Source organism: Sus scrofa, chromosome 16 (assembly GCF_054392235.1).
Source record: "Sus scrofa isolate SSC_HxYL_T2T_F1_AM1 chromosome 16, Sscrofa_HxYL_maternal_Yorkshire_Landrace_v2.0, whole genome shotgun sequence".
In the NCBI taxonomy this organism is placed as follows: Eukaryota; Metazoa; Chordata; class Mammalia; order Artiodactyla; family Suidae; genus Sus; species Sus scrofa.
The window spans coordinates 39,555,600-39,579,084 of NC_139398.1; the positions used below are offsets into that span (position 1 = coordinate 39,555,600).

The 23,485-nt window shown below is 42.1% G+C and overlaps 1 long non-coding RNA gene and 1 pseudogene across 3 annotated transcripts in view; one reads left to right on the forward strand and one right to left on the reverse strand.

Annotated features, from left to right (window-relative positions):
- Positions 1-23,485, reverse strand: part of LOC110257241 (uncharacterized) — a 128,028-nt pseudogene that overhangs the window by 56,970 nt on the left and 47,573 nt on the right. The window lies entirely within an intron of this gene.
- On the forward strand, positions 15,557-21,874 carry LOC102159225 (uncharacterized). 2 transcript variants are annotated; one of them, XR_014831268.1, is made up of 3 exons: positions 15,557-15,660; positions 20,498-20,710; positions 20,973-21,874. It is a non-coding gene; the product is annotated as an uncharacterized LOC102159225 (long non-coding RNA). The 2 variants fall into 2 exon arrangements; XR_014831267.1 differs by having other exon boundaries at positions 15,564-15,660; positions 20,498-20,639.

A 23,485-nucleotide genomic window follows, 5' to 3' on the forward strand; every position in this document is an offset into this window, starting at 1 on the left:
AAACCCCATACTTATGGTCAATTAATCTTTGACAAAGAAAGTAAGAATGGCAACAATGGGAAAAAAATTTCTTCAATAGGTGGTTCCAGGAAAACTGGACAGCTACAGGTAAAAGAATGAATTTAGAACACTTTCTAACACCATACACAAAATTAAACTCTAAATGGATTAAAGACCTAACTGTAAGGCTGGATACTAAAATCTCTTAGAAAAAAAGAGGCAGAAGACTTTTTGACATAAATCACAGTATCTTTTTGGATCAACCTCCTAGAGTAATAAAAATAAAAACAAAAATAAATAAATGGGACCTAATTAAACTTAAAAGCTTTTGCATAGTAAATTAAAGCATAAAAAAAAGAGACAACCCACAGAATGGGAGAAAATCTTTGCAGACCAACTATCCAACAAGGCATTAATCTCCAAAATACACAGATAACTTATGAACTGCAGTATCAAAAAAAACCAAACCCAATCAAAAAATAGGCAGAAGAGCCTAGAAGACACTTCTATAAAGAAGACACAAAGATGCCAAAAATCACATGAAAAGATGTTCAACATCATTAATTATTAGAGAAAATGCAAATCAAATCTACAATGAAGTATCTCACCTCACACCAGTCAGAATGGCCAACATTAAAATGTCTGCAAACAATAAATGCTAGAGAGAGTATGGAGAAAAGGAAACCCTCCTGTACTGTTGGTGGTAGTAAGTTTCAACAGCCACTATGGAAAACAGTATGATGTTCCCTTTAAAAAAAGCTCAAAATAGGAGTTCCTGTGGTGGCACAGCAGAAACGAATCCGACTAGGAACCATGAGGTTGTGGGTTTGATCCCCGGCCTTACTCAGTGGGTTAAGGATCTGGCATTTCCATGAGCCACAGAGTAGGTCATGGACGTGGCTCAGATCTGGAGTTGCTATAGCTGTGGTGTAGGCCTGCGGCTACAGCTCCAATTAGACACCTGGCCTGGGAGCCTCCATATGCCGTGGGTGTGGCCCTAAAAAACAAACAAAACTCAAAATAGAGCTATCATATGATCCAACAATCCCACTCCTGGTATATTATCCAGAGAAAACCCTAATTTGAAAAGATATATGCACTGCAATGTTTATAGACCACTACTTACAATAGCAAGACATGGAAGTAACCTAAGTGTCCAATAACAGAGGAATGGATAAAGAAGACGTGGTACATATACACAATGGAATATTACTCAGCCATAAAAAAGAATGAAATAATGTTATTTTTCACCATATGGCTGGACCTAGAGATTATCATACTAAATGAAGTAAGGCAGACAGAGAAAGTATCATATATTACTCATATATAGAATCTTTAAAAATGATACAAAGGAACTTATTTACAAAACAAACAGATTCACAGACTTTGAAAACAAACTTACGGTTACTAAAGGGGATATGAGGGAAGAGGCATGGATTAGAGGTTGGGGATTAGCATGGGCACACTAATGTATATAGAATGGATGGTCAACGGGAATCTGATATCCAATATCTAATATTCAATATAGATCTGATATCTATATGGGAATGGATATGTGTACATGTATAACTGAATCACTCTGCTGTATAGCAGAAGTTAACACATTATAAATCAACTATGCTTCAATTAAAAAAATTATTTTATTTTTGTCTCTCTGCCTTTTCTAGGGCCGCTTCTGCAGGCTAGAGGTCTAATCGGAGCTGTAGCTGCCAGCCTATGCCACAGCAACGCGGGATCCGAGCCATGTCTGCAACCTACACCACAGCTCATGGCAACACTGGATCCTTAACCCACTGATCGAGGCCAGGGATTGAACCCACAACCTCATGGTTCCTAGTCAGATTCGTTAACCACTGAGCCATGATGGGAACTCCAATAAAAAAATTTTTTAAAGAGTAAATACACCTGTGCATGGGGGCTGTAATATGTCAATACCCTTTCTCTCACCCGTGTTAAAAGGTCCCAGAGACAAACAGCCAACATGACTTAGAAAATTTGATCATTTCATGCTCTGGAAGATTAGTAAATATGAAGTGTATAACTTGAAATAAAATTAAAATAAAAAGTCTTACATTTGACTTGAGCGGCCCTCACGGATCAGTGTCCCAGGATAGGTGTCACCCTCTTCATCAGATCTGGGACACTGGTCCCCTAATTGCAGTGTTGTGATCTCTTTTACCAGATTCTGTTGGTCTGATGGATTTCCTCTTTTCTCCCATACCCTTTCTTCTGCCCTCAGATTCCCAGATATTTAAGGTCCAGAATCTACCCTCAGAACATTCCTGAATATAATCAAAGCCATTTATGATAAACCCACAGCAAATATAATCCTCAATGGGGAAAAATTGAAAGCCTTCTCACTCAAATCTGGAACAAGACAGGGATGCCCACTCTCACCACTGCTCTTCAACATCGTTTTGGAAGTCCTAGCCACAGCAATTAGACAAACAAAGGAAATAAAAGGCATCCATATAGGAAGAGAAGAGATCAAACTGTCACTGTATGCAGATGACATGATTCTATACCTAGAAAACCCTAAGGACTCAACCCCAAAACTCCTTGAACTGATTAATAAATTCAGCAAAGTGGCAGGATATAAGACTAACATTCAGAAGTCAGTTGCATTTCTGTATACCAGCAATGAAACATTAGAAAAGGAATACAAAAATACGATACCTTTTAAAATTGTACCACACAAAATCAAATACCTCGGAATACACCTGACCAAAGAGGTAAAGGACCTATATGCCGAGAACTATAAAACTTTAATCAACAAAATCAAAGAAGATGTAAAGAAATGGAAAGATATTCCATGTTCCTGGATTGGAAAAATCAATATTGTGAAAATGGCTATCCTACCCAAAGCAATCTACAGATTCAATGCAATCCCTATCAAATTACCCAGGACATTTTTCACAGAACTAGAACAAACAATCCAAACATTTATATGGAACAACAAAAGACCCAGAATCGCCAAAGCAATCCTGAGAAACAAAAACCAAGCAGGAGGCATAACTCTCCCAGACTTCAAGAAATACTACAAAGCCACAGTCATCAAAACAGTGTGGTACTGGTATCAAAACAGACAGACAGACCAATGGAACAGAATAGAGAACCCGGAAATAAACCCTGACACCTATGGTCAATTAATCTTTGACAAGGGAGGCAAGAACATAAAATGGGAAAAGGAAAGTCTATTCAGCAAGCATTGCTGGGAAACCTGCACAGCTGCATGCAAAGCAATGAAACTAGAACACACCCTCACACCATGCACAAAAATAAACTCCAAATGGCTGAAAGACTTCAATATACGACAGGACACCATCAAACTCCTAGAAGAAAACATAGGCAAAACACTCTCTGACATCAACATCATGAATATTTTCTCAGGTCAGTCTCCCAAAGCAATAGAAATTAGAGCAAAAATAAACCCATGGGACCTCATCAAACTGAAAAGCTTTTGCACAGCAAAGGAAACCCAAAAGAAAACAAAAAGACAGCTTACAGAATGGGAGAAAATAGTTTCAAATGATGCAATGGACAAGGGCTTAATCTCTAGAATATATAAGCAACTTATACAACTCAACAGCAAAAAAACCAATCAATCAATGGAAAAATGGGCAAAAGACCTGAATAGACATTTCTCCAAAGAAGATATACAGATGGCCAACAAACACATGAAAAAATGCTCAACATCGCTGATTATAAGAGAAATGCAAATCAAAACTACCATGAGATACCACCTCACACCAGTCAGAATGGCCCTCATTATTAAATCCACAAATAACAAGTGCTGGAGGGGCTGTGGAGAAAAGGGAACCCTCCTGCACTGCTGGTGGGAATGTAAACTGGTACAGCCACTATGGAGAACAGTTTGGAGATACCTTAGAAATCTATACATAGAACTTCCATATGACCCCGCAATCCCACTCTTGGGCATCTATCCGGACAAAGCTCTACTTAAAAGAGACACATGCACCCGCATGTTCATTGCAGCACTATTCACAATAGCCAGGACATGGAAACAATCCAAATGTCCATCAACAGATGATTGGATTCGGAAGAGGTGGTATATATACACAATGGAATACTACTCAGCCATAAAAAAGGATGACATCATGCCATTTGCAGCAACATGGATGGAACTAGAGAATCTCATACTGAGTGAAATGAGCCAGAAAGACAAAGACAAATACCATATGATATCACTTATAACTGGAATCTAATATCCAGCACAAATGAACATCTCCTCAGAAGAGAAAATCATGGACTTGGAGAAGAGACTTGTGGTTGCCTGATGGGAGGGGGAGGGAGTGGGAGGGATCGGGAGCTTGGGCTTATCAGACACAACCTAGAATAGATATACAAGGAGATCCCGCTGAATAGCATTGAGAACTTTGTCTAGATACTCATGTTGCAACAGAAGAAATGGTGGGGGAAAAACTGTAATTGTAATGTATACATGTAAGGATAACCTGACCCCCTTGCTGTACAGTGGGAAAATAAAATAAAAAAAATAAAAAAAAAAGAATCTACCCTCAGAATGTCTACGCCCTACCCCAGTGAGAAGCACTGAGCCAATCCCCTTAGCCCCTGGACTGTGCAGAGCTTCTGCGTGTCCTTCACGGCATCACTCTTCCTCTTTCTGTGTTTCCTCCCCTCTCAGGGCACAGAGGAAGAGGAGGAAGAGCCCAGGGATCAGAATTGAAAACAGAAAGTGGATGGTCACAGATCTCAGTCTGTGGCAATAAGAGAACAGAAGGCACTCTTGAGCAGACCATCTAGCTATTTCTTTAAGTCTCCCTGGGGCCTGGGCCTCCTGCCTCAGGTATAATCCTGAAGATACCTGAGTTGGGGTAGAAAGGTCCCAGCATCCCTGAGTTTGTCAGGTCCTCCCTACCTGGGGTGCTCACCACCGACTCTCCTTAAGCCCAGGATTAACCTTACTCACTCCTAGAGGAGATGGGTGCCCACCTGGTGCGTGATTTCAGAGGAACAAGAAACCCCACCCATCAGAGGTTCTTTTTTTTTTTCTGTCTCTTTTTAGGGCCATACCTGTGGCATATGGGGGTTCCCAGGCTAGGGGTCTAATTGGAGCTGGACCCTCCGGCCTACACCAGAGCCACAGCAACACCAGATCTGAGCCACGTCTGGAACCTACACCACAGCTCACTGCAAAACCAGATCCTTAACCCACTGAGTGGGGCCAGGGATTGAACCTGCAACCTCATGGTTCCTAGTCAGATTCATTTCTGCTGTGCCATGATGGAACTCCCCATCAGAGGTTCTTTTGGGGTTAATCACCTTCCTTTACAAAGTCTATTATTAGGACCCATTTGTAAGACGGTAGAATAGGACTGGAGCTCAACTTCTCTCCTAAGAACAACAAAATTCACAACTAAAGGCTGAGCAAACTTCACCAAAATGGACCAGAAACCTTAAAAAAGATACCCTACTCCCGAAGAAAAAGAGGAGACTACATCAAGAGGTTGGAGGGGTGATTTCACAATATAAACAAACCCATACCTCCCAGGTGGGAAGCCCCACAGACTGGAGACTAACTGGTTCACAGAGACTCACCTACAGGAGTGAGAGTTCTGAGCCCGTTATCAAACTCTCACATGTGGGGATCTGGCACTGGGAGGAAGAGCCCCCAGAGCATCTGGCATTTAAGGCCAGGGGGGCTTGTGTGCAGGAGCTCCATTGGACTGGGGGAAACAGAGACCCCATTCTTAAAAGGCGCACACAGACTTTCACGTGCACTGGGTCCCAGGGCAAAGCAAAGTCTCCATAGGAATCTGAGTCAAACCTGACTGCAGTTCTTGGAGGACTTCCTGGGAAAACAGGGGTGAACATGGCTTGTTGTGAGGGAAGGACATTGATAGCAAAGCTCTAGGGAATATTCAGCAGCTTGCCTTTCTCTGGAGGTGGCCATTTTGGGAAAATCTGGCCCCACCCATCAGTCAGGTTGAGAAGCCCCAGGGCAAACAACAATTCAGGTGGGATCACAGCCCCACCCCTCAGTAAACAGGCTGCCTAAAGACCCCTCATGCACACAGCTGCCTCTAATCCCTTCCAGAGACTAAGCCCCACCCACCAGAGGGATTAGAATCAGCTCTACTCACCAGTGGGCAGGTATCAGCCCCTCCCATCAGGAAGCCTACAGTAAGCCCCCCCCCCCCCCCATACTGACTTGAGCCACAAGGGAAGCAGACCCAGAAGAGAGGCCACAAATATTATCTGTAAAAAGGTCACCACACCAAAAACCTATAAAAATGAAAAGACAGAGAACTATAACTCAGATGAGGGAGAAAGGAAAAACCCCAGAAAATCACCTAAGTGATAAGGAGAGTCTCTGCCTCCAGGAAAAAGACTTTAGACTATTGATGCTGAAGATGATGCAAGACACTGGAAATAAACTGGAGGCAAAGATGGATAACTTACAGGAATCAATGACCAAAGAGATACAAGATATCAAACTTAAGCTAGAAGAGATGCAAAATACAATAACTGAAATTAAAAATTCACTAGAAGCAGCCAACAGCAGAATACAGGAGGCAGAAGAATTAATAGGTTAGGTGGAGGACAGATTAGTGGAAATTATGGGTGTGGAACAGAAAAGAGAAAAAAGATTGAAAACAAATGAAGAGAGTCTCAGAGAACTCTGGGACAATGTTAAACGCACCAACATCCATATTATAGGGGTGCCAGAAGGAGAAGAGAGAGAGAAGGGGACAGAAAAAATATTCCAAGAAATAATAGCCAAAAATGTCCCTGACATGGGAAAGGAACCACTCACTCAAATCCAGGAAGCACAACAAGTACCATATGAAATAAACCCAAGGAGGAATACACTGAGACACATATTGATCAAACTGACCAAAATTAGAAACAAAGAGAAAATATTGAAAGCAGCTAAGGAAAAGAAACAAATAACATACAAGGGAACCCTGATAAGGTTATCAGCAGATTTTTCAGCAGAAACTCTGCAGGCCAGAAGGGAGTGGCATGATCTACTTAATGTGATGAAAGGAAAAAACCTCCAACCAAGATCACTTTACCCAGCAAGGCTCTCATTCAGATTTGAAGGAGAAAGCAAACCCTTCACACATAAGCAAAAGCTGAGAGAATTCAGCAACACTAAACGAGCCCTACAACAAATACTAAAGGAACTTCTCTAGGCAGAAAAGACAGCAACAGGAAACAAAAACACCACAAATGACAAGGCTCACCAGTAAAGGTATATATACAGTAAAGATATGAAATCATCCACGCACAGTTATGCCACCAAAATCAGAAATCATGAGAAGAGGTGGGTACCAATGCAGGAGATGAACTTGCAATTAAGAGACCAACAACTTAAAACAATCTCGTATATATAGACTCTTATATCAAAACTTCAGAATAACTGCAAACCAAAAAGCTACAATTGATACACAAACAAAGAAAAATCAACTCAAATACAACACTAAAGACAGTCATCAAACCAGAAGAGGAGAGAACAAAAGAAGAAGAAAACAGCAACAAAAACAAACCCAAAACAATTAATAAAATGGCAATAAGAACATACATATCAATAATTACCTTAAATGTTAATGGAATAAATGACCCAACCAAAAGAAATAGACTGGCTGAATGGATACAAAAACAAGACCCATGTATATATATATATACTGCCTTCAAGAGATCCACTTCATTTCCAGGGACACATACAAGTTGAAAGTGAGAGGGTGGAAGGACATATTTCATGCAAATGGGGATCAAAAGAAAGCTGGAGTAGCAATACTCATATCAGACAAAATAGACTTTAAAATGAAGAATATTTTAAGGGACAAAGAAGGACATTACATAATGATCAAAGAATTAATCCAAGAAGATGATATAACAATTTTAAATATCTACACACCCAACATAGGTTCACCACAATATATGAGGCAACTGCTAACAACCTGAAAAGGACAAATTGACAATAACACAATAATAGTGGGGGAATTTAACACCCCACTGACAGCAATGGACAGATCAACCAGACAGAAAATCAATAAGGAAACATAGGCCCTGAATGATGCATTAAACCAGATGGACTTAATAGATATTTATAGGACATTCCATCCAAAAGCAACAGAATACACATTCTTCTCAAGTGCACATGGAACATTCTTTAAGACTGATCACATCCTGGGCTACAAGTCCAACCTCGGTAACTTTAAGAAATTGAAATCATATCAAGCATCTTTTCTGACCATAACACTGTATGACTGGAAATCAACAAGAAAAAAACTGCAAAAAACACAAACACGTGGGGACTAAACAACATGCTACCAAACAATGGATCACTGAAGAAATCAAAGAGGAAATTAAAAAATACCTAGAAGCAAATGACAACAAAGATATGACACTCCAAAACCTATGGGATGCATTAAAAGCCATTCTTTTTTGTTGTTGTTGTCTTTTTGTCATTTCTTGGGCTGCCTTCTGCAGCATATGAAGGTTCCCAGGCTAGGGGTCGAATCTGAGCTGTAGTTGCCAGCCTATGCCAGAGCCACAGCAACACGGGATCCGACCTATACCACAGCTCACAGCAACGCCAGATCCTTAACCCGCTGAGCAAGGGCAGGGATCGAACCCGCAACCTCATGGTTCCTAGTCGGATTCGTTAACCACTATGCCACGACGGGAACTCCCCAAAAGCTTCCCCAAACTTCTAAGAGGGAAGTTTATAGCAATACAAGCCCACCTCAGGAAACAAGAAAAAGCTCAAATAAACAAGCTAACTTTACATCTAAAGCAGCTCGAGAGAGAACAGACAAGACTGAAAGTTAGAAGGAAAGAAATCATAAATATCAGAGCAGAAATCAATGAAATAGAAACAAAGAAAACCATAGAAAAGATCAATGAAATGAAAAGCTGGTTCATTGAAAAGATCAACAAAATTGATAAAGCCTTAGCCAGATTTATCAAGAAAAAGAGGACTCAAATCAATAAAATTAGAAATGAAAAAGGAGAACTAACAACAGACATCACAGAAATACAAAGGATCATAAGAGACTACTACATGCAACTCTACGCCAATAAAATGGAAAACCTAGAAGAAATGGACAAATTCTTAGAAAGGTACAATCTTCCAAGACCAAACCAAGATGAAACAGAAATGAATGGACCAATCACAAGAACTGAAATTGAAACTGTGATTAAAAAACTTCCAACAAACAAAAGTCCAGGACCAGATGGCTTCACAGGCAAATTCTATCAAACATTTAGAGAAGAGCTAACACCTCTCCTTATGAAACTATTTCAAAAAATTGCAGAGGAAGGGACACTCTCAAACTCATTCTATGAGGCCACCATCACCCTGATACCAAAACCAGACAAAGATATCACAAAAAAAGAAAAGGCCAATTTCCCTGATGAATATAGATACAAAAATCCTTAACAAAATACTAGCAAACCACATCCAACAATACCTTAAAAGGATTGTACATCATGATCAAGTGGGATTTATCCCAGGGATGCAAGGGTTCTTCAATATCCAAAAATCCAACAGTGCAGTACACCACATTAACAAACTGAAGAATACAAACCATATGATCCTCTCAATAGACGTGGAAAAAGCCTTTGACAAAATCCAACACCCACTTCTGATTAAAAAAAAAAACCCTTCAGAAAGTGGGCATAACGGGAACCTAACTCAACATAATAAAGGCCACATATGATAAACCCACAGCAAACATCATTCTCAATGGTGAAAAGCTGAAAGAATTCCCACTGAGATCAGGAACAAGACAAGGATGTCCACTCTCGCCACTACTATTCAACATAGTTTTGGAAGTCCTAGCCACAGCAATCAGAGAAGAAAAAGAAATAAAAGGAATCCAAACTGGAAAGGAATAATTAAAACTATCCCTATTTGCAGATGACATGATACTATACCTAGAGAATCCTAAAGACTCTACCAGAAAACCGTTACGGCTCATCCATGAATTTGGCAAAGTCGCCAGATACAAAATTAATGCACAGAAATCAATGGCATTTCTATATACTAATAATGAAAGATGAGAAAGAGAAATTAGGGAAGCAATCCTGTTTACCATCACATCCAAAAGAATAAAATACCTAGGAGGAAACCTACCTAAAGAGACAAAAGACCTGGAGTTCCCATCGTGGCGCAGTGGTTAACGAATCCGACTAGGAACCATGAGGTTGCGGGTTCGGTCCCTGCCCTTGCTCAGTGGGTTAACGATCCGGCGTTGCCGTGAGCTGTGGTGTAGGTCGCAGACGCGGCTCGGATCCCGCGTTGCTGTGGCTGTGGCCGGTGGCTACAGCTCTGATTAGACCCCTAGCCTGGGAACCTCCATATGCCGTGGGAGCGGCCCAAGAAATAGCAACAACAGCAGCAACAACAACAAAAGACAAAAAAAAAAAAAAAAAAAAAAAAAAAAAAAAAAAAAAAAAAAAAAAAAGAGAGACAAAAGACCTGTACTCTGAAAACTAGAAGACACTGATGAAAGAAATCAAAGATGACACAAATAGATGGAAAGATATACCATGCTCGTGGATTGGAAGAGCCAATATTATCAAAATAACTATACTACCTAAGGCAATACACAGATTCAACGCAATCCCTATCAAATTACCAAGGCCATTTTTCACACAACTCGAACAAAATATTTTAAAGTTTGTTTTAAAGCACAAAAGACCCAGAATAGCCAAAGACATCCTGAACAAGAAAAATGGAGCTGGAGGCATCAGGCTCCCAAATTTCAGGCTATACTACAAAGCAACAATCATCAAAACCATATGGCACTGGCACAAAGACAGAAATATAGATCAGTGGAACAGGATAAAAAGCCCAGAATTCAACCCACACACCTACAGCCAACTCATCTATGACAAAGGAGGCAAGAATATACAATGGAGAAAAGACAGCTTGTTCAATAAGCAGTGCTGGGAAAACTAGACAGCCACGTGGAAAAGAATGAAATTAGAACACTCCCTAACACCATACACAAAAATAAACTCCCAATGGATTAAAGAGCTAAATATAAGACCAGACACTATAAAACTCTTAGAGGAAAACATAGGCCACTCTCTGACATAAACGACAGCAACATCTTCTTAGATCCACCTCTTAAGAGTATTGACAACAAAAACAAACAAATGGGACCTAATCAAACTTAAATGTTTCTTCACAGCAAAGGAAACCTTAAACAAAACGAAAAGACAACCCATAGAATGGGAGAAAATCTTTGCAAGTGAATCGACTGACAAGGGATTAATCTCCAAAATTCATAAACAACTTCTGCAGCTTTCTTCCCCAAAGAAGACATACAGATGGCCGAGAAACACATGAAAAGATGTTCAACATCACTCATTATTAGAGAAATGCAAATCAAAACCGCAATGAGGTACCACCTTACACCAGCCAGAATGGCCATCATCAAAAAGTCTACAAACAATAAGTGCTGGAGAGGGTGTGGAGAAAAAGGAACCCTAGTACACTGTTGGTGGGAGTGTAAATTGGTGCAATCACTGTGAAAAACAGTATGGAGATTCCTCAGAAGACTAAACATAGAACTACCATTTGATCCAGCAATCCCATTCCTGGGCATCTATCCAGAGAAAACCATGACTCAAAAACATACATGTACTCCAATGTTCACTGCAGCACTATTTACAATAGCCAAGACATGGAAACAACCTAAATGTCCATCGACAGAGGAGTGGATCCAGAAGATGTGGTACATATACACAATGGAATATTACTCAGCCATTAAAAAGAATGAAATACCAGCATTTTTAGCAACATGGATGGACCTAGAAACTATCATGCTAAGTGAAGTCAGCCATACAATGAGACACCAACATCAAATGCTTTCACTGATGTGTGGAATCTGAAAAAAGGACAGACTGAACTTCTTTGCAGAACAGATGCTGACTCACATACATTGAAAAACTTATGGTCTCTGGAGGAGAGTTTGGGGGGTGGGGAGATGTGCTTGGGCTGTGGGATGGAAATCCTGTGGAATTGGATTTTTATAATCATTATACAACTACAGATGTGATAAATTCATTTGAGTAATAAAAAAAGTCTATTATTAAAGAATGTATACATGTAAGTGTAACTGGGTCACCTCGTTATATAGTAGAAAATTGACAGAACACTGTAAACCAGCTATAATGGAAAAAATAAAAACCATTATAAAATGAAAATTTAAAAACAAAGTCTATTATTAAAGAGGAGAAAAGCAGTTAACAGGCAGTCACACAATGCTGCTGACAAAGTTAGGCTTTGAGTCTGCTGCAAAACTGGGCCTTTGGTACCTTCTCAATAAGAAAAAAGAGGAGTTCCCATTGTGGCACAGAGGAAATAATCCAGCTAGTATCCATGAGGTTGTGGGTTCAATCCCTGGCCTTGAGCTCAGTGGGTCGGGGATCCGGCATTGCCATGAGCTGTGGTGTAGGTCACAGATATGGCTCGGATCCCAAGTTGCTGTGGTGTAGGCTGGCAGCTACAACTCCAGTTCGATCCCTTAACCTTGAAACCTCCTTATGCCACGAGTACAGCCCTAAAAAAAAAAAAAAAAAAAAAAAAAAAGAAAAAAGGAAAAGAAAGAGTGCTTGTCAAAATAACAATCACATATGCTAACATTCCTCCTAAAAATAGTGACAGGAAAATTCTCTAGGTGCTCCACAATGTGAGGCCCTCTATTCACCCCCCAGAGGAAAGCACAACACGACACAGCCTGTTTTGGGTGACTTGTTTCATCATGTCACCTCCTTCCTAATGGCTAGTGGATACCCACCCACCAAACTGGGACGTGTGGGAGGCGGGACAGGAGATCATTGTGAAATATGGGTATGAACATGGCTCTCAGTTCATTTGAGACAATCTGACCTCCAACACTCTCGTAGAGAGCCCCGTTGTACACTCTATCTGATCAGAATGTGTGTTTGAATTTTGAGCTAAGAGAGCAAGGTCATGATAAATACCCTTGGGAAGGCAATGTTTTTCCTTTCAGTCAGGAAAACTGGTTTAAATACTCTGCCTTTTACTAGCTGGGTAACTGGGCAACTTAAACGCTGAGCAATAATTATAAGCTAAAAGGGTAATGTTAGCTGACTCACAGGGTGGTAAGGAGTAAATCAAATTAGATAACCTACCTAAGGCTGCTACTAAAATGCCGGGGACTTAGAGGAGTTCCCATCGTGGCTCAACAGAAACGAATCTGACTAGCATCCATGAGGACGCAGGTTCAATCTCTGGCCTCACTCAGTGGATTAAGGATCCAGCACTGCCACAAGCTGTGGTGTAAGTTGCAGACACACCTCAGATCTAGCATTGCTGTAGCTGTGGTGTAGACCAGCGGTTACAGCTCCAACTCAGCCCCTAGCCTGGGAACCTCCGTATGCTGCCAGTGTGGCCCTAAAAAGACACACACATACACACACACAAAAAGCACTTGCATGTCCTCCAAATGTCATGTAGCCTAAAGCATAAGATGTTTGTTTGCCCAAGCCGTTTTTCCGGAACTGGGAGTCAGCTGCGTCCAGTGGCAGATAGAGCCTGTTAGGATTGGTTAAGACCAGACCATCAACCCTGCAACAGAACATTCGTGTTCATTCCATGCCCTTTTGACATCAGAGGGCCAAAAACTCACCCTCAGAAGGTGCTAACACCCCCAGATTCTGAACATGCAGCTCCTGGAATAGCCTGTCGTTTGCTTGCACAAGGATTACCTCACATTTTATTTTCAATCACCTTCCCTCAAGCTCCTCAGACCTCAGCTTTATCCCATAAATATCCTGAGCTCCTCGTCTTCAGGGAGGCAGATTTGAGATTTGTTTTCCCATTTTCTCACTTGGCTGCCTCGTGAATAAACTTTCTCTGCTGCAAACCTCAGCATCTCAGAGTGTGGCTTGCTGCATGTCAGGCAAATGAAGCTGGTTCGATGACAGCTTTTTATTTATTGTTGTTTGTGTGTTCAGAGAGCAGACTTCATTGGACCCAGGCTTCAGGAAAGAATTTTCCTGGGGGAATTGTATAACTGGGTGCAGAACGCTTAGGTAAGCACCGTTCACTGCCCTGGATGAAGCTCAGGTGACAAGGCCAGGGGTGCACAAAGAGCAGGAAAGAGGACCTTGTTTGCCCAGGAACATGAGGCTCTGGGTAGCAGAAGGGTTTGGCTCCCAGTAGCAAGGAGGAGAATCTGTTTGGGTGGCATCCAGAACCCAATACTTTCCTTCCCCACCGACTCCCTGGCACTGGTGACTCCCACGTGAGGGGTAGAGAGTCCTGTGGGGACCTCAGGTCAGGAGCAGGTGCACTCGAGGGGAAGAGGAGGACATGGGGAGGAAGGGCCCTGTGAGCTCAGATCAGGGCCTCCCACATAGGAAAGGAGAGCTGCTCTCACTCACCAACTGGAGCCAACAGGACAATGATCCCCGGAGCTGTGGCCAGACCTGTCCCTAAACTGCCTTGGGGACACATCATTCATCTATGTGTGCAGTTCATCAGGGTCCAGGCTGCAAGAATGCAGGAAAACCTGCTTGGCCTTCCCCCTCCCTACTTAATTTTTGCCTAGCCCAGAAGCTTGCTGAGGCAACGCCTCCTTCCTCCCTCTGTCTAGAATCAGAAGACAACAGCACCTGGCACAGCAGGCGCTGAGATGTAACTGAACCCCTCACCTTGTAGAGAATAATGCTGGTGTCCTAAAGATTAGGACACTTTCCCAGTCACACACCTAAGGTATGGCACAGCAGTATCTTAGTCTACCCCATTGGGCTGCATGGGGATACTTGCCCTGCAACCCCTGAGAAATGTGATCCTTCTCACAGTATCCTGAAGGGCACACGCTTCAAAGTCTGGAATCAAATTCAGGCTCTAAGAGCTGAACGATTGGAGATAAGCCCCTGGACTTCACAAAACCTCAGCCTCATCATCACCCATAAATTCACATCATAATCTGCATAGGATACCTTGAGGATTAAATGAGACAAGATGTAATATAGCTAGTGCATGGCCCCAACACCAGAGATGATCAGTGCTGCTTACTATTGTCATGAATTAAGCTGTGGTCAGTCACTGAACTTCAGATTGCTGGGGAGTCCAGGAGCCTGGAAAAAAGATGACTCTTCTGAGGAGGAGAAAGCAAGGCCAGTGAGCTTCACATCTTTGGTGGGTCTACCTGAGCCCTGCTGGACTCCAGATCCTCTGGGGAGCTGGGTCAAAGGTGAGGAAAATGGAGCTCAAAACCTTTAAGTTCCTGTTGGCTTTTTTTTTTTTTCCCCCTAGGGCCGCACCCACAGCATATGGAGGTACCCAGGCTAGGGGTCGAATCGGAGTGTAGCTGCCGGCCAACGCCAGAGCCACAGCAACACGGGATCTGAGCCACGTCTGCGACCTACACCACAGCTCCTGGCAATGCCAGATCCTTAACCCACTGAGTGAGGCCAGGGATCGAACCCCCAACCTCATGGTTCCTGGTCAGAGTCATTAACCACTGAGCCACAACGGGAAATCCTCCTCTTGGCTCTTTTATCAAATTCTTTCTCAAGCATTTGACCTTACAACACAGAGAACTCAGGGTCAGTGGGAAACACAGCAGAAGAGACAGACAGTGCAGCAGAGCTGTCCTTGGAATGGAAGAATGTTTTTTAAGGGTAGGATTGGAATGGGGGTGAGGGGAATGTGAGTTTTAAATTTTAAAATTTAAATGCAAATTTTAAGGACCAAACCTAACAACTTAAAAATCCAAGTGTTTTATCTAGAGAAAGATAATTTTCATTCTAAAAACTGTGAATTCAACACTTAAGCCCTTTCAATGGGAAAGAAAAGATCAGAAAGAGATCAAACATGATCTGGTATTTAGTTCTTCTCGAGGTATACCCCACATCCGGAACCATTCAATTTCAAAAATGAAAAGCACTTTGTCGACTTTGTGCTTGGTGAACAGCGTCCTCAGAACACTTCCTGTTCCTCAGTACAAAGAGTGCGTGAGTGTGTGCGCACCTGTGTGCGTGTGGAGAAAGAAAGAGAATCCAAGGACCGTATACTGGGCTCTCCTGATGTCTCACGTCCCTCCACCGGAGAGAGACCAGCATGTGTGTGTGCAGGGCTGGGGCTGGAGGTGGGGGTGGGAAGAGGGCAAGTTGGGGGCAGGACTAAGGGAAGGCAGAGTGGAAACCAGAAAGACGAAAATTTAGTTTCTGTCTCAAGCTTGAAGTAAAGCTTAAGATAAAGCCAGCTTACGATCAGGCCCCAGCACATGCAGAGCAGCAAACGGGCCAGCTCTGACTCCACAAAGGGAAACTTCAGTCTAAAAAAGCTAATCAAACACGTCCTTTGTAGAATCCAGGGAAAAAGTTACCTCCCTTGTACCTTGGGCGTGGACTTGTCTGTGAAGTCATCTCCCAAGGGTCAGGGCCCTCTCCCTGAGGCTTTATGATCTAGGTTATCAGATAGCTGGTGATCACTTTGAATTACCAGGATCCCAGGCTTGACTGGCACCAAATGACCCAGAGAGACGCCTAAGAAATAGAAATGGGATCTAAACCAGTGACTCTCAATCTGGGATCTTCAAATACTCAAGGTCTTTGAAAGTAATAATAAGTCTGGGAAGATTCTTTGAGTGTATTTCAAAAAAAACCCTGCATCTTCATTTGCCTACTCTAACGCTACAAACACAGACTCTGAAGGATTTTTTGCTTTTAGCTAAAATTGTCAATTCATTTTAGGAACACGGGTTGTTTATGACTCAACAGATAATCCAATATTTTAAAAATCCAAATGTAACAGTGGTTCCTTACATGATGGAAGTATTTCTCCCTTCACCAAAATATTCGGTGTTTAAAAATTAGCATTTCCAGGGAGTTCCTATTGTGGTTCAGTGATAACGAACTCTACCAGTATCCGTGAGGACTCAGGTTCGATACCTGGCCCCATTCAGTGGGTTTAGGATCTGACATTGCCATGAACCATGGCATGGGCCGCAGACACAGTTCTGATCTGGCATTGCTGTGGCTGTGGTGTAGGCCAGCAGCTATAGCTCTGATTCAACCCCTAGCCTTGGAACCTCCATACGCCACGGGTGCAGCCCTAAAGAGCAAAAAATAAAAATTAAAAATTATCATTTGCATATGCATTTCACTTTAACCTTTTAATACACATTGAGTCATGTTAAATTTATAATTATAGTTCTACCAAGTCCCTTGGGAATTGTATTTTCAGTTTATTTCTGACACAAATGTTTTAATCAACAGCTGTTCTAGGAGGCTGGCTATGCATTCTTTTCGAATGTTGAGAATTTTAATGAGGATAAAATCTAAATTTGAAACTATCCTGTCTCTATATGAGTAAATAGACATCCTCCTCCATTTTATAGTAGTTTAATTTTTCTGCATATAAAATCTGTGTATAGTTAAGGTGTACAATTTGAGTTTAGAGATAAGCATAGTGATTTTAAACAGTGATAACATGTTGATATACTCAGAAGTTTTTCATATAAATTTCTATGACATAAAGTATCACCATAATTTGTAAAAATATGTACAAAGATGATGAAGGGCATTGATAGAACAGATGCTTTCTATTTGCCCAGGACAATTTAGATTTGTTATAAGTTATATGTTTCAAAATATCAAGGGTTTTTCACCCAAGAAAAAGAAATAGTCACTTAGATCCATCATGTAACTTAGAAAAACTCCTCTCTGGGAAGCAGTGTTTTTCTACTGGCACCTATTATGCCGCTTGTTGTACTGTGTTTATTAGTAAAGGAAATAAGGAAATGATGGTTGTTAATCCAAAAGCGTAAGACACAGAATGGATACAATGTCCCACATATTTCATAGAATAGCAAAGAACCCCTGGTCTTCTCTGGGACTTCAGTTAATTCAATGCGATGATTGCTATGTAGTTATAAAAGCCTGCTAATTTGATTTAGTATTCTCTTGAAACCTAGACCTTGAGTTAAGCACTTGGTGCAAGGAGCTTATCTGAGGTTATACCAGAAAGCAGGAGCGTGTGATCTCAGAGAGTGAAGCAGGGAAGAAGGGAGAGGTCACATCCGGGAACATTACCAAGTTCCCTGCCATAGGCAATGGAGGCCCAGCTCAGCTGGGGCTTCTGAGTGTGCAAAATTTTCCCATAAAGCTTCACCTGAAGGATGGAAGGTGGAATGAATTCTCTGATGCCTTCTCCCAAGCGCTGCCCCATGGGCTTTAACTCTTAACACCTCTCAGCTGCACTTGCAGAAAAGCCAAAGCAGAACGTGGAAAAGGACAAAGCAAGAACAAAAGTCAATAAGACCTGCCCGTCACAGCCGCAGCTCAAACCAGAGGTGGGCTGAGAGGACACGATGGTGGCCCCAGAGGCACTGCCAGAGAGTGAACCTTTCATACACCTTCGCATTATGTAAGCTCAACAGATTCACCAAGTTCTCCTTGGAACAATAGGGAATCTCCTCTTTTGACCAGGATATGATTATGTTTGTGTTAAATCAAAGGAGTTTTCTTAGGTCAGTTTCCCAAAACAATAGAAATAAAAACAAAAATAAACCAGTGGGACCTTATCAAGCTTTTGCACAGCAAAGGGAACCATAGGGAAAAAAAAAAAAAAAAAAAAAAAAGACAACCCACAGAATGGGAGAAAATAGTTGCGAATGATGCAACCGACAAGGGCTTAATCTCCAAAATATACAAACAACTCATACAACTTAAAAAACAAACCCATTCAAAAAAGGGGGGGACAGAAGACCTAAATAGATATTCCTCCAAAAAGACATATGGATGGCCAGCAGGCACATGAAATAATGCTCAACATCATTAATTATTAGAGAAATACAAATCAAATCTACAGTGAGGTGCTACCTTACATGAGTCAGAATGGCCACTATTAACAAGTCTACAAAAAACAAATGCTGGAGAGGGTGTAGAAAAAAGGGAACCCTCCTGCACTATTGGTAGGAATGTAAACTGATACAACTACTATGGAAAACAATATGGAGATTTCTCAAAAAAAAAAAAAAATATGGAACTACCATATAATCCAGCAATCTCCTGGGCATATATCCAGACAATACCTTCACTCAAAAAGATACATGCACCCCTATGTTCATTCTAGCTCTATTCACAATAGCCAAGACATGGAAACAACCTAACTGTCCATTGACAGATGAATGGATTAAGAAGATGTGGTATAGGACTTCCCGTTGTAGCTCAGTGATTAACAAATCCAACTAGGAACCATGAGGTTGCAGGTTCAATTCTTCACCTTGCTCAGTGGGTTAAGGATCCAGCGTTGCCCTGAGCTGTGGTGTAGGTCGCAGATGTGGCTTGGATCCTACATTGCTGTGGCTCTGGCGTAGGCCTGTAGCAACAGCTCCGATTAGACCCCTAGCCTGGGAGCCTCCATATGCCGAGGGAGCAGCCCTAGAAAAGGCAAAAAGACAGAAAAAAAAAAAAAAAAAAAAAAAGATGTGGTATGTATATACAATAGAATACCACTTGGCCATTAAAAAGAACAAAACAATACCATTTGCAGCAACATGGATGCAACTAGATATTCTCATGTTAAGTAAGTCTGAAAGACAAATACCATATGATATCACTTATATGTGGAATCTAGCATATAGCAAAATGAACCCATCTACAGAACAGAAACAGACTCATGGACATGGAAAACAGACTGTGGTTGCCAAGAGGGAGGGGGGAGCAAATGGGATAGAGTAGGAGTTTGGGGTTAGTAGATGCAAACTATTACATTTAGAATAGATGAACAATGAAGTCCTACTGTACAGCCCAGGAAACTGTGTCTAATCTCTTGGGATAAAACATGATGGTGGAATGATATAAGAATGTAAATATATGTATGATTGGGTCATTTTGCTGTACAGCAGAAAATGGTACAACACTATAAATCAAATACACTTTAATTTTTTCCCCCACTTTTAACTGTAATGCAGAGTTCCTGTTGTGGCTCAGCAGGTTAAGGACACAACATAGTTCCCCTGAGGATGTTGGATCAATCCCTGGCCTCACTCATTGGGTTAAGGATCTGGCATTGCCACAAGCTGCAGCATAGGTTGCAGATGTGCCTTGAACCCTGTGTTGCTGTGGTGTAGGCCAGCAGCTGCTGTTCCAAATCCACCCCTGGCCTGTGAACTTTCATATGCTGCAGGTGTGGCCCCAAAAAGTAAATAAATATAATGCTTACTATCCTATATGTTCATTATATTATTTAAACTTGTGACTAATTGGAACCGACTTGATTATCTGACAGTAAAGGAAGGGCATCTGTGACAGAGAGCATGCAAGCTAGCCCCTAATGATCGCTGCCTCTTGGTATCCACACCTTTGTCTAATCTCCTCCCATACTGCCCCAGGCAGGTCTCTAGCCTCTGGAATAAAGTGCAAGTGATGTTTCAGTTCCAAAATTAGGCTATTATAAAATTGTACTTTTCTTCTCTTTTTCTCTCCCCACTCCTCTCTCTCTCTCTCCCAGTCACGGCTCACTCACTCTGTAGGAAGCCAGGGGGTGCAATGGCCTTGTGGAGAGGCCCATATGGTGAGACACTGCAGCCTCCAGCCAATAGCCTTGTGAATGAGCCTGGAAGAGGATCCCCCAGCCACAGTCAAGTCTTCAAGTATGGCAGCTCCAGCTGACAGCTTGACCCCTACATCATGACAGATCCTGGGCCCGAGCTACCCAGCTAAGGCACTTTAAGTTTCCTGACATTCGGAAACTGTGTGGGACAATAAATTTGTTGTTTTAAGCTGCTAAATTGTGGTATAATTTATACTAAAACAGGGAGTTAATAACAGTGTTGATATAAAGTAGAATATTAAATGGAAATAAAATATCAGATTTCCAAAGAACAGTCAATGATAAAGTGATGTGTGTACACTATTAGGTGGAAACAGCAGGAAGCAGATCTGTGGAGTGTGTGTTGCATAAATGCTTTTTCTTGTCTTTTTAGGGCTGTGCCCACGACACAAAGGCTCCCAGCCCAAGAGTGGAATCAGAGCTGTAGCCGCTGGCCTACGCCACAACCACAGCCACACCAGATCCAAGCTGCGTCTGCAACCTACACCACAGCTCACGGCACCACCAAATCCTTAACCCACTGAGCAAGGCAGGGATAGAACCTGCATCCTCATGGATACTAGTCAGATTCGTTTCTGCTGAGCCACGATGGGAACTCTCATAAATCTTCTTTTTGACTGATTAGCACATGTCCATCTCTCTTTCTTCCACTAATAGAATTTCCCTTTCTCATGGAAAAATAACTCCACATGTTTCAAGTGGCACTGACTCCAACCCACACGGGCCAAAGAGAATCAGATCAAATCTAACTTCTTCATTCCTTTGGCACATCATGAAAGAGCGGCTAATGAGAACAATTCCTGAATCTTTTCTTCCTAGAGTAGTTAAGGATGAAAGGGCCTTAATTACCAAAAAAGTTAAAGATGGTGAAGGTATCAGAAGGCCTGGATGAGTAGTTCTACAAGTCAGAACCAACCTTAGAGTTTTCACTTATGAGCCATAAACATTTTGCTTAAAGCAATTGAGTTTTGTTGTAATACACAATATTATCCCAAATTTTTATAAAATTAAAAATACTTGCAAACAGAGAAAGTAGTAGAATTTCCCAAATGTTAACAGTGATTCTATATGGATGTATGGTTTCAAATTAGTGAACCTGCTGCATCAGAATTTTTTTAAATACAGATGCTCAGCCCTCCCACTTGAAAACTTTGACTCAGTAGTGCTGGATTATAGGCCAGAAACAAGCTCTCCATATAATAATGATCAGCAAACAGCACTGGAAACCACTGAGCCCACAGGAGTAGACTATAAATAAACATTTCTTTTCCTCTATGCGTATTTTATAACTTTATAATAAACAAGTATTATTTGGGTAATGAGTACATTTACCAACAGCTGTACTTTTAAGAACTTGGAAGCTAGTTTGGAACATCAGTGCTCATATTGATTCTAAAGTAAAACATTATCCAAGTTTCAACTAGGGCTTCAGGGTTACATTTCTCCCTGAAATAGACTATTAACCTTTAGTGCAGCACCTCTCTCCCCATTGCTCTGTTCAGTGTTTTGTGGGTTTTTTGGGGAAGGGGGGTTGTTTTGTTTTGTTTGCACTTTTTTAGGGCCACACCTGCTGTATAAGGAGATTCCCAGGCTAGAGTCAAATCAGAGCTGCAGCTGCCAGCCTACACTGCAGCCATAGCCACATGGGATTCAAGCCACATCTGTGACCTACCCCACAGCTCATGGCAATGCTGGATCCTTAACCTATTGAGCAAGGCCAGGGATCAAACCTTCATCCTTATGGATACTAGTTGGGTTCCTAACCCCACTGAGCCACAACGGGAATGCCTCAGTCACTTTTTGCATTGAGAAGGGGTAGGCATAAGGCCAAGGGAATGGAAAGATCCAAAGCAGCAGCAGGAGAAGTAGATTCCTGGAGGATGAAGTGAGCTTTCAGGGTAAGGCAGGTGCTAAGGGCCCAGAGGTTGGGGGTACACATCCAGTCCAGGGGCATAATGTCCAGAAGCACCAAGACACCAGGGACACAAGCCTGAGATCTGGCTGTGCCCCAAAGGCTCTACAAGGAGAAGAGGGTTAGGAACAGGCCTCCTGCAAAGGATCTGCATGGAGCCTTATCAAAGTTCTCCAGAATCAAGTAAAGGGGCACGACTCGGATGAGGGTTCAAGAGCAAGCCAGCAACTATAAAGGTGGTGCTCAGGTTTGAGAACAAGCAGAGTCCTGGACAAATCACAAATGCAGTTATTTGAGCAAAGGGGACTGGGCAAGAGGCCAGCTTAGTGGTAAGTAGGGGCTTTGACTGAAGCTGGTTACAGGAAGAGGGCACAATGTCTGAGCAGGACCGGCTGCCAGACCAAAATGATGCTCAGCCACTGTGTCATGGCCTGGGAACCCTGAAATTCCTGATGTTTTGGCGGCAAGCATGCATGCACGGATAGGGACTTGTACCACAGGTGGCCATTCAGCATCAGGAACTGAAGGATTGGGATCAGGGAAATGGCTGGACCTTGTCAGTGGAGCTATTGAGGGGGAGGGGGTGTAGTGTGGCAGCTGGGGCTCATGTGGCCAGGGAACTAGCACTACTGATTCCTCAGGCCAGAGATGTGGAGCACTGAGGACATAACCAGAGCTAGGGGGCTTCTCCGCAGCAATCATGAGCCCTCTGATGACTTCATCTTCCATTGAGAGCAGCACAGAGGTTCCTCAATTGAGACAAGGCTCCATCAGGTGTGAAACCCATTAAGTCCTGTGGCCATAGTAATATAAGGGTTATATAGAAAACCACCTATATGTTTTTAATTGAGTTAAGTGATGCAGCTGCCAAACAGTCCCCATAGCCCCTCTGGAGGTACATGTGTCTCCTTTTAGGATCCAACAGTGACAAAGGAATGGAAATCTTGCAGTCAGCCTCCCCTGGATCAAGAGGT